Here is a 12,999-nt window from a genome sequence, read left to right on the forward strand (position 1 = left end):
ATTGTTTTAAGAGGAAGTACAACTAGGCAACCATCCTCTATATAACACTAATCAGACGGAAAAATGGAAGGGATCCGACACTTCGAAAAATGAAGATATCGGCCAAAGGAAGACAAGGGCCACGAAGGGCGTTAAGATGAAAGACTCCCTAGCCCTCGCAAACCTAATAGCGTCGGGGTCGGAAAAGAACAAGAGTTGACCAAGTGAGGTCGGATAGGATAAGTTAGATGAAAGTGAGGAGCCTGGCACAATAAGTGGAAGCAATGCCAGGACTCAGCTAAGGGCCTCGTGGTCGGCAACTCACGCTCCAAAGTTCAGAGCCCCTGGGGCCCCTTTTTAGTCGCCTCTTACGACAGGCAGGGGATACCGTGGGTGTTATTCTACCGCCCCCACCCACAGGGGGAGGAAATGTCCCGGCATTCGTCTAAGTGCAGGAGAATGGAAGACAACAGTAAAGCATTCTCAGGAGAGCTGGCGGTGGGGAGCAGCCTTTCTCCGTTTCCCGATTGCAGAGGAGTAGAGCCAAGCGGGAGCAGCGGTCAACCTTTCTCTCCTCGGTTGCTCGGTCGCAGTGCAGGGTCGTCGAACCGCGGACCAGCAGTGGCCACTTGTGGGCCGAGAGCGACTCTGAATCTGCACCCCCCCCCCCCCCTGTGTTAGTCTTCCCAGGGCAAATAAAATACTCTCGGAATTTTCTGGTCCTAGAGGATTATTAATCAGCAATAAAAATACAAAATGAGGAGAGTAGAAGGCAGTGTTGGTGACAAGGTCGAGGTCTTTCCGGCTTTCCCGATTTCCAGCTCTCAAAACCGGTTTGAAAAATGAAAATCCACAGCCTGTTTCCAGTCATTCGATCGGATCAGGAATTGAATGAATTAAGCCCCCACCTAGCGGCGAGGATAGGAATTGTGCCAGCTGCCGAAGACTGTCTCACTCGTCTGGTGCAATGGTTAATGACTTACAGATGAAATGATATTGGAGAGTATTGCTGGACAGGGGAAATCGGAGTACCCGAGGAAAACCTGCTAGCACAAACCTCACATGGAGTGACCGGGATTTGAACCACGGAACTCAGAGGTGAGAGGTCGGTGCGCTGCCATCTTAGCCATAGAGGCTCTTCTCAGAACACAGTTTTATGTATCTTCATTAGTGATGTCCGACTCCTTGGTGAATGGTCGGCATTGAGGCCTTCGGTTCAGAGGTGCCCGGATTCGATTCCCGGGTCTATCATTAATTACTTTGGCTCGGGGGACTGCTGTTTAAGTTTGTCTCAACAATCTTCATATTCAGATAACACAAGACACTACCATCCACACAGTTTTGGTGTCAGGAAGGGCATCTGGTCCTAAAATAGGGCCAAATCACCATGTGCTACACAGATCGCACCCGGCACCCAGAGAGTGGAAAAAACGGCAGAAGAAGAATAAAGATAAGTTGTAAGTTAAATTAAACAGCAGAATCGTAGCAGAAGAGTGTCAAAATCAACACCGACAAGACCAATGTGATGGCCATTTCCAGAATTCATAACACGCACATTCTTATGACCACTTATGGGGAACGAGTTGAACAAGTACGGAAGTTAAAGTTAAAGTTAAAGTACATGGATTTAGAGATCCACATACAAATAAAAATGGCTCGTAGTAGCTTTCTGAAAATGAGGAATCTATTGTGTGTTAGAAGTCGCAGCTTGGAGTTGGTATGTATATTCAGTGCTTCTGTATAGCGTTGTAACATGGACTCTGAAGTGTGACGCCATTAGGAGAACAAATGCCTCCGAGATGTGGGTGTTCTGAAGGATGTTACGGATCTCGTGGACTGACCACGTTTCCAAGACTGCCATACTCAAACGCATGGGGAGGGTGTGTACAATCAAGAAAAGAAAGTCAGCCTACTTTGGGCATAGGGTATTATGAGGATAAAAAGTACAACCTACTTAAATTGAACATGCAGGGTAAAACTGATGGACGTAGAAGTCGCGTTCGAAGGGTACACTCTTGGCTGCGGAACTTGCGGGATGGGACAGCACTGGATTCCAGTAGACAGATGCGGACAGCCGAACATCGTACAGACTTCGCTGTGATTGTGGCCAACCTTCAGTATTTTTTTTTTCCTATTTGCTTTACGTCGCACCGACACAGATATGCCTTATGGCGACGATGGGATGGGAAAGGCCTAGGAATGGGAAGAAAGCGGCCGTGGCCTTAATTAAGGTACAGCCCCAGCATTTGCCTGGTGTGAAAATGGGAAACCACGGAAAACCATCTTCACGGCTGCCGACAGTGGGATTCGAACCCACTATCTCCCGATTACTGGATACTGGCCGCACTTATGCGACTGCAGCTATCGAGCTCGGTACCTTCAGTAACGGAGAAGGCACTACAAGAAGAAGAAATTAAACAGAATAATTATTAGCAATTTATCAAAATTTATTTCCTACAAATACGACGTTTTAGAATAGAAACTGCCGCACCTACTACAACGTTCACATCCATACGGGTCGATTGACTGTAACGCTCATCGACCCGGATTTACGAAAGAATACAGAATTTCTTGGGCAAGTCATGGGACATGATGGAGAGAACACTGAAAAGATTACTTTTTTTTTTTTGCTAGGGGCTTTACGTCGCACCGACACAGATAGGTCTTATGGCGACGATGGGATAGGAAAGGCCTAGGAGTTGGAAGGAAGCGGCCGTGGCCTTAATTAAGGTACAGCCCCAGCATTTGCCTGGTGTGAAAATGGGAAACCACGGAAAACCATTTTCAGGGCTGCCGACAGTGGGATTCGAACCTACTATCTCCCGGATGCAAGCTCACAGCCGCGCGCCTCTTCGCGCACGGCCAACTCGCCCGGTGAAAAGATTACTGTGTACAGCAAAGTCGACAGCAACAGACCACGTGGAAGGACAGGTCGATGAAGGGCAGACCAAGTAAAGATGATCATGGAAGAATCCCTTTGATGCGGATGAAAGATCGCAATGGATGCTTGTAACTCGTTTAGTTCTACACCTCTTATTTTTAAATCGTTAGAAACTGAGTCTAACCATCGTCATCTTGGTCTCCCTCTACTTCTTTTACCCTCTACAACAGAGTTCATTATTTCTCCTACTGAAGGTAACCTATCCTACTCCATTCGCCTCACATGACCTGACCACCGAAGTCGGTTTATGCGTACATATTCATCCATCGAGTTCATTCCTAACCTAGCCTTTATATCTTCATTCCGACTACCCTCCTGCCATTCTTCCCACCTGTTTGTACCAGCAATCGTTCTCGCTGCTTTCATGTCTGTTACTTCTAACTTCCAGCTTTCACTCCCGTAAAGCAAAGGTGGTCTGAAAACAGGTCGATATAACATGCTTTTATAAACTTAAACAAAAGAAAATAGGCTTCGATGAAAGCAGCATATCCCCGAGTAACCGTGTTGATACAAAAGTACACAAATACTAAACATACACTAACAAATTGCTGTGTCAATCCTTACGCCACAGCTCTTGCAACAATGTTTCAGCCATTACTTGTAGACCAAAACAGGTAACTGGAGCCCGTAACCGGTAGGCGTGCATAGTCCTGAGTCAGCAACGTGGGGAAGTACAAGCCGACTTGCGCCTTCGTGCACAGGTATTTCTAGCACGGCGTTCAAGCTTTGACACCCGAGATGTATAGCAATAAACACACTCTGCCTTCAGCACTGCCTGTTCACTCCCCTCCTCTCCTTTTCAGTACTGAAGTGGGGCGGTGTTGATTGTTCAATTCGGAACACCATTTATGTGCATGCGTGTACACGGAGTTCTCAATTAGGAAGTCCAGCGTTTCGTCCAGTGTGGAAGGATGCTCTTCAAGTGCGAAGTCACAGCACAGTGCTTGGCGAGGTTACTTAGAGGTGTACTAACTAGCACCTTGGGTTAGATGTGGCATTCCAAGTGGTACTTGGGGCGAAACGTTGGATTTCCGGACTGAGAAACCTATCCATTCTTACTTGTTAAACCAGACTCGATTATTCCTATGGTACGTAAAATCAAGTAATGAGGGAGACTTTTCTGCAAATCAGACATTTAACGGACCAGACTATTGTAATTCTATGATTGCATCCCACACCCTATTTGCTGGACAGTGTCCATGCGGATGTTGTTAGTGATAGCCTGACACACCCAAGACTTCTACTGTCGTTTCTAAATTGGAAACACTTTGTCCTTGACATGGCTAGCAGAGCTCAGAGCAGATGATGTAGACAGTGGTATAAAGGGGCCTAACATCTAGGTCATTGACCCTTGATGACATGATATACGACAATGATTTAAAACGTAACCCAATGAATTAAGATGAAACGAGTTGGTTACGCATTTTGATCACATAGCTGTGACCTTTCATTAGGGGGATGGTCGGTTCCAACTCTACCATCGGCAGCCCTGGAAATGGTCCTCCGTGTTTTCCCATTTTCACACCGGGCAAATGATAGGCCACGATAGCTTCCTTCCCAGCCATAGACCTTTCCTATCCCATCGTTGCCAAATGACCTAGATGAGGCGGCGCAACGTTTAAACACTTAAAATAATCGGGAGTCTGATCCATAATGCCTTAACCTTCATAGAACATTTTTAAAGGGTTTTTAACACAACAGTAAAATGTGATAAAACTCGATAACCCATTCACTAGTAAAATTTACTGAAAAATATCACAGATAATTTAACAAATAAAATAGAGTTTGTTATTCTAACGGTAAGTTCTAAACTCTCCGTCTGATTAGATATGAAATTTGCCAAATACACACAAAATTCTATGCCAAAAACAAATAATAGCTTGATTAGTACTAGAGGAGCCGTGCTGCTCCGCAGCATTCAGTAAAAAGAGGTCCAATAACGTGCCTTGTTATGAAATTGCTCCATGCCTTACCCAGGTACAGTTACGTCAACGAAACCGATCCCCGAAATGTCACTGTAATGTTTGTCCCAAATGGAAGATAATAATTGCTTTTACTTAAAAATAAGGAGCCAACGGCCATAGCCGTGTTGAAACACCGGATCCCGTGAGATCTCCGAATTTAAGCAACATTGGGCGTGGTCAAGATTTGGATGGGTTGCCACGCGCTGTTGGTGGGGGTTAAGGGAAAGGAGGAGCGGAAAGGAACCGGCCACCCTACCGCACGTAAACTCCGGCTCAGGACACCTCTGCGGAGGTTCGGACCTGCCTTCGGGTAGAATACACCCTTAGCTTTCCTTACTTAAATAAAGAGTAAAATCTGCGGTAAATTAAGAAAAAGTACGAAATATTTTACTTGTAGAGAATAATTTGGATACATACTTTATTACCTTACAACTATTTTTTCTGCTACGTCGCAGAGCTTCCGTACGTGTTTTGTTTGTCTAACACTTCCGTGTGTGATGTCTTTGCTCACTGAAGTTGTTTGAATTAATTAGGTGTCGTTTTCTTCACGTTACTCATTCGTTTTGTGCCCTAATTCATTCATTATTATTGGTGCAGGTATCATGCTATATTTTTGTTTGAACTGCCCGCGCTCTTCATATGGACAAAGATAATGAGAATTCACAGACATAGCACTTCCATTCGTTGGTGCTAGCCCTGGACCTCAAGAAAGAAACAAAAGACGGCACGAGCAGCGGAATGCAACAAAAGGGAGTCCTGTCTACAGTCCGTAAGTACGTATATATATTTCTCTAGTAACGACGGTATTTCTTAATTTACCGCAGATTTTACACTGTATTTGAGTAAAAGCAATTATTATCTTCCATTTGGGATAAATATTACAGTGACATTTCGTGGATCGGATTCGTTCACATAACCCCCAGGTACTTTTATAAATGTTTACTTTTAGAATTTATCATCATCATTAGTCGTTTCATTGCCGAGCGTCGAGACGTCATAACTATAATTTCTGCGTTGCAGCCTTGACGAGAATTTATATTACCTGTAAATTATGTGTAACAAGTTGGTAGAGACTACGCTGGAACATACACGCATACATCCATAATCTCAACATTTTTGACATTTCCCTTTTCACCCTCAAGCAGACGGAGACTTAAACGGCATCCGGAGCCTCACGGAATCTCAACGACCCCCAAAACTAAGGATTCAACACTAATATAGGCAATTGTCGATTATTTCTACATGTCACCTCCTCCCCACTCCCCCCTTACAGGTGCTAGGGGCATCGTATCCCCGCTGTAATTCTCTGCAGGTAGTATTAAGTCATATGTGCGAGGTTTCTTTAAACTGCAGGTCTGCTTATAGACGCCTGTCATTTTTCAACCGTTTAGCTTCGCCGATATCTTAATGTGAATATATTGCTCCTTAACCGTATTCAACCCGCTAAGTAGAAACCTATCAATATCTCATGATTCACCGGCAGGTCATTCTGGAAAAAATAAAAAACGAATGAAGCAAATCGGTCCAACAGAACGGCCGGATGGACTAGACAAAGCTGTTTTGGTCAACTTTTTAAATATATAGATCTGTGACATACAAGTGTTTACGATGTCTCCGTTTTAACCCTCTGTGGGTGGGGACCATAGCATAGAATCTCGGTATCTCCTACCCGTCGTACGAGGCGACTCTCCAGGGGCTCTCAACTTGTGAGGGTTGTAACTTTTGTGATGACTACCAAATAAATAATAATAATAAAATCATGAATAAAAATATATAAATAAAATTACTCAAAAACTTAATAAAATTAATAAGCATAATTAACCGAAATGCCCGTAGTATGGGCGCCAGAGTTCACCAGAATGGATCCCTCGAATTTAGATAAGAGCATGATAAACTTTATATCCCAAGGCGTGTACATAATGCTGCGTACTGGTACATCTGCTGCAGGCCTTACCTAACCTCCTGAAAACACTGAAAACACTGATTCTAAAATAGCTAACTATATTCTTAACAAATTCCGTGCATGAGCACCTCATCAACATACAACATTATACATATAATACACACATAAAATATTGCTGGAAGACTCCATATTTACAACAACAACAATAATAATGAAAATCGTGGGAAAACGAAAGCAATAACTAAGTTACCATTTGTAGATAGTCCGATGAACAATGTGCATACATGTAGATAAATACCCTTCACTGTCTTTATATCAATTCGACTTACCGATTCTCATAATCGGCAGTTATCACATCACACAGATACTGTACCTTGTACTACTGTGTTCACATATTTTAACACTTGTTGTAAAGATATATACACACGTCTGTCGATCCTCAACATAAGTTATGGAAAGTCTGAGATAGCTTTCACCAACATATAATGCTAGGCCGCCACAAGTGCTACAATACTTAATGCGCAAGCACTCTCCACAATCAGCCACTTTCTACGAACATAACAAGACTACGCTCCACAAACGTTTGAAGTCCAGTCCATTGCAGCCGTGTCATTCCAGTACTGTGTATCAGCACCACTTCCTTCCAGTACAGTGCGTCAGTTGTAGTTGTAGTTATCTTCCTTCTCGTTCCTTTACCTTCACCTCTACAATCACCTTTACAATGTCCCTTACAATGTTACTGGTTGCCGCCGTATGATCAACCTTTATAGACATCAACATCCCCCTCCTCTCAGATGAGACGTCTGGATTGGTGCTTGCCCACCAATCATGAGTGAACCTCTTGTCAAGACCAAGCCCTGAACTACTTCTTCCACCCAAGACAATAACAAACTCTGGGGAGTTTTACATGAATCATCAAATTTCCCTGGTACAACAACAAGCTCATCTCATCAGGCTGGGATATATACATGACCAATGTAATTTCCTGACACAAGTACATCACAACACACACTGGGGTAGCCAGATGACTCATTCAAATTACCAGAGTTATTAAAGCAATGTTTTCCCACTCGTGCAAAACAAATTACTCATACCTACATATGTGGATATCTTCCAGCTTACCAATATAAATGGCAAAATATACAAATGAAATACTGATAATAATAATAATAATAATAATAGTAATAATAATAATAATAATAATAATAATAATAATAATAAATCGAATACTGACAATAATATCTCTAACTTCTACATATAATTCGGGGGTGTGATATATGTACTATCACATAACGCCCCCTTGGTGAATCGATGATATCACATATTATGATTCACCATAAAACAAAACTTCATACATAACCTTATAATGACATAACTGAACACATAATTTACTGTAATAATGATATATTCATTGCGTCTACTGCATTGTATTCGCACACACGAAATACAATTTGTCCAAACAATAATAATAATAATAACAACACAACTCTGATTGTTTCATATAGCATTGAACACAATCCCTTCTTGCTACTGTACACATACATTAAAATTGATAATATATACATCCAAGGTGCAGATCCTATCTCTTATATCTACGAAGGCTATAGATATTAAATGCCCCAAGGACCTTATTTTCAGCGGTTAGGAGCCTATAAGCACACTTGCCTATTCTACTGTCCACAGTATACGGACCCTGATATAAATGAAAAAAACTATACATAAACTTAACATTGGCATCGATAAGCGAGGAATGCGTACCGTAATAAAACTAACTACGTCTAGAATCCACTCTATCTCACACACAAACATTCATACCATCCAGTCACACAAGAATCATACAAACTTTCATTCGGAACATTCATAACCAAGAAATCCCTCTTTCTGAAATGCGCGGGAATCTCACTAAGTTTACTCTTCCACAAAACCATAATTAATGCAAGCAAACAGGTCACATAATTTTTCACACATTCCACATCGCTATCACTCAGCACGTCATTCACATCATTCACACAACTCTCAGTCTTAAATGAAACATTACACATACGCTTGGATAGACTTTCTTTCATCTCACGCACACTTCCATTCTCACACACGCTCACTCTATTATTGGAATTCTTACCATAATACACTTGGAAATTGCTATCATTACTACTTAATGACCCAACAATTAATCCATCTTCACCACATTCCATATCAGCTCCCACTTGAACCACTTTCATGCCAACAACACTGCTACTTTCGACTCTCTTATCAGAAGTTTCATTAATCTTAAAGTCACCATTTTCACACATAATGGACCTAACTTTACTCTCCTCACGTACACTTAAATCAACAAAAACATCCTCATGATGTATACTCCGTGAACACTCTTCACTTACAAAACAACCTTCATCAACTTCACAAAAAACTTCGCTTTCAATTTCAGAAACTTCCACAAGATTATCGATCGCAACACCGCTATTACCATCACCACTAGCACACAGTAAGTCATCCGACACAGCTTTCTTACCTTCATCACGCCCCCTATTCTCAAAATCTCCCTGAACACAAAACACATGGTCATACAATAATTCCTCTTTCACGTCTACCTCATAACTTACCTGTTTCATCACGTGAATAGGAATTTCGGTATCGGACTGCCTATCTGACCCAACTAAGAAGTCCGATTCCGGTTTAAATTACTTGACGTGGACTGTTCACTATTATCATGTCTTGGCACTTGATCTGGAGGTCTTTGATCCGTACGCCCCCTACTTTCTGATTCCCCTTGATTAGGTCTTCTGCTAAAATATTCCTGGTGATTAACTCCCTGATTAGACTGTCTGTTTCCCCTTCCGGAATTACCACCCTGATTCCCTTGCCTAGAATGACTGAAATTCTGATTATTCCTATCTCCCGCTACCTGATTACCTTGTCTCCCATTATCCCCGTAATTTCTACCTTCACTTTGCCTAGTCCTCCCCTGCCCTTCCAAAGCATCAAACCTCTCTAACAGCTGCTCTAAATCCTTGATCGTAACAATATTTTGCATACATGCAGCTAATCCGACCTTCTCAGGAAAATGCCTCAACATCTGGCGAACTGTATCTCTCTCCGATGCTAGACCTTCAATATTCTGGCTGATCAGAACATGTGCCAAGAAATATTCCGTCATAGACACACCTTCCTGAGGTCTATATTTGCCAAATAGCACGCGATCTCTTTCCCTTCCCTGAATAGCATCACTCCAAAATTTAGAACTAAATTTCTCCCTAAATTCCTCCAAACTCGAAATACCCTGTCTATAAACTTGAAACCAGGATCTCGCTTCTCCAACAAATGCAATATCCAACATCTCATCAACCATACTCCATTCGATCAAACCATCGTCAAGATTCTTGGAAAACCGTTTCTCCACCGTTTTCAAGAATTCCATCGGATTAAACTGCCGACCATTAAACTTGGGTAATTCAGAGTCCTTCGTACAAGATACGTACCTATTACATATGCTGCTACCTACTTGGATTTGACTGATCTCCTGCCTTAACTTCACATGACATGCTTTAATTCCTTCTTCAACTACCATTCTGGCATTTCCTTCTACTGACTTGAGGTCTTTCTCCAATTTCTCAGTCTTTTCATCTATTCGCTTCGCTAAAACATTCTGGCTGGTTTTTATTCTATCTATTTCTTCGACTTTATATTCCACTATTTTTATTCTCTTATCACATTCCTTGCTGTTTTCAACAAATTCCTTCCTAACAACATTAAATCGGCATTCGATTTTCTCAGTCAATTCCAAGCATTGAGTTTCTACCTTATTATTGACTTCCTGAATTTCCCTGCTTTGATGGTCAAACTTTTGGTTTAATTCATCTATTCTACCATTCACAGCACTGCTTAAACTATCAATTTTACTAGACAAATCAACACTCACTGAATTTAATTCCTTACTCTGATTCTCAATCTTACTAGACAGTTCCGTACTAACTGAATTTAATTCACTATTAATACTGTATATTTCATTGCTTAAAAAACTCAATTCACTCTTCAACTCTTTACTCTGACTATCAATCTTATTGGACAATTCAACATTATTATTATTATCGATTTTACTGGACAGTGCATCACTTTTACTGTTAACAACATTTAATTCAACACTCACTGAATTTAACTCCTTACTTTGACTACCAATCTTACTGGACAGTTCAACATTATTATTATCCATTTTACTGGACAATACATCACTCTTACTGTTAAATTCACCCTTCAACTCTTTACTGAACTGATTAAATAGTGATTGAAGCATACTATGAGTTAAGGTCGCCCCTTGATCCCCTACATTCTGAGTTTGAGACGGGTTACTCGGTTCCTCACCTATCTTTGCCGATTGATCTTTCCTACTATCAGCCATTTCGCTACTCTCACTTAAATTAGATAAACTCAATGTGGTGGAATTCTTTTGACTTCTCCTATCCTGATTCATGGTACCAGCAACTTTAACAACCTCTCTACTTCTCAATTTTATAATACTGGACTCGCTACAACATTTCTTCATACTCCAAAATACACATGAAACATATAAAACACTTCACTGACATAGTTTGCAGAATCCCAACCACACCTGACAAGTGCACCTACGCTTATAAGCCTAACAGATGTACCAATCATTCAGCCACAAGTTGGGAAGCCAATTGTAACTTTTGTGATGACTACCAAATAAATAATAATAATAAAATCATGAATAAAAATATATAAATAAATTACTCAAAAACTTAATAAAATTAATAAGCATAATTAACCGAAATGCCCGTAGTATGGGCGCCAGAGTTCACCAGAATGGATCCCTCGAATTTAGATAAGAGCATGATAAACTTTATATCCCAGGGCGTGTACATAATGCTGCGTACTGGTACATCTGCTGCAGGCCTTACCTAACCTCCTGAAAACGACTAATTAGGTAGGAACTGCATCTAGGTTCATCAATAACACTGATTCTAAAATAGCTAACTATATTCTTAACAAATTCCGTGCATGAGCACCTCATCAACATACAACATTATACATATAATACACACATAAAATATTGCTGGAAGACTCCATATTTACAACAACAATAATAATGAAAATCATGGGAAAACGAAAGCAATAACTAAGTTACCATTTGTAGATAGTCCGATGAACAATGTGCATACATGTAGATAAATACCCTTCACTGTCTTTATATCAATTCGACTTACCGATTCTCATAATCGGCAGTTATCACATCACACAGATACTGTACCTTGTACTACTGTGTTCACATATTTTAACACTTGTTGTAAAGATGTATACACGCGTCTGTCGATCCTCAACATAAGTTATGGAAAGTCTGAGATAGCTTTCACCAACATATAATGCTAGGCCGCCACAAGTGCTACAATACTTAATGCGCAAGCACTGTCCACAATCAGCCACTTTCTACGAACATAACAAGACTACGCTCCACAAACGTTTGAAGTCCAGTCCATTGCAGCCGTGTCATTCCAGTACCGTGTATCAGCACCACTTCCTTCCAGTACAGTGCGTCAGTTGTAGTTGTAGTTATCTTCCTTCTCGTTCCTTTACCTTCACCTCTCCAATCACCTTTACAATGTCCCTTACAATGTTACTGGTTGCCGCCGTATGATCAACCTTTATAGACATCAACATCCCCCTCCTCTCAGATGAGACGTCTGGATTGGTGCTTGCCCACCAATCATGAGTGAACCTCTTGTCAAGACCAAGCCCTGAACTACTTCTTCCTCCCAAGACAATAACAAACTCTGGAGAGTTTTACATGAATCATCAAATTTCCCCTAGTACAACAACAAGCTCATCTCATCAGGCTGGGATATATACATGACTAATGGAATTTCCTGACACAAGTACATCACAACACACACTGGGGTAGCCAGATGACTCATTCAAATTACCAGAGTTATTAAAGCAATGTTTTCCCACTCGTGCAAAACATATTACTCATACCTACATATGTGGATATCTTCCAGCTTACCAATATAAATGGCAAAATATACAATTGAAATACTGATAATAATAATAATAATAATAATAATAATAATAATAATAATAATAATAATAATAATAATAATAATAATAATAATAATAAATCGAATACTGACAATAATATCTCTAACTTCTACATATAATTCGGGGGTGTGATATATGTACTATCACAGGGTGGATTGGTGACT

Source organism: Anabrus simplex, chromosome 8 (assembly GCF_040414725.1).
Source record: "Anabrus simplex isolate iqAnaSimp1 chromosome 8, ASM4041472v1, whole genome shotgun sequence".
Classification (NCBI taxonomy): Eukaryota; Metazoa; Arthropoda; class Insecta; order Orthoptera; family Tettigoniidae; genus Anabrus; species Anabrus simplex.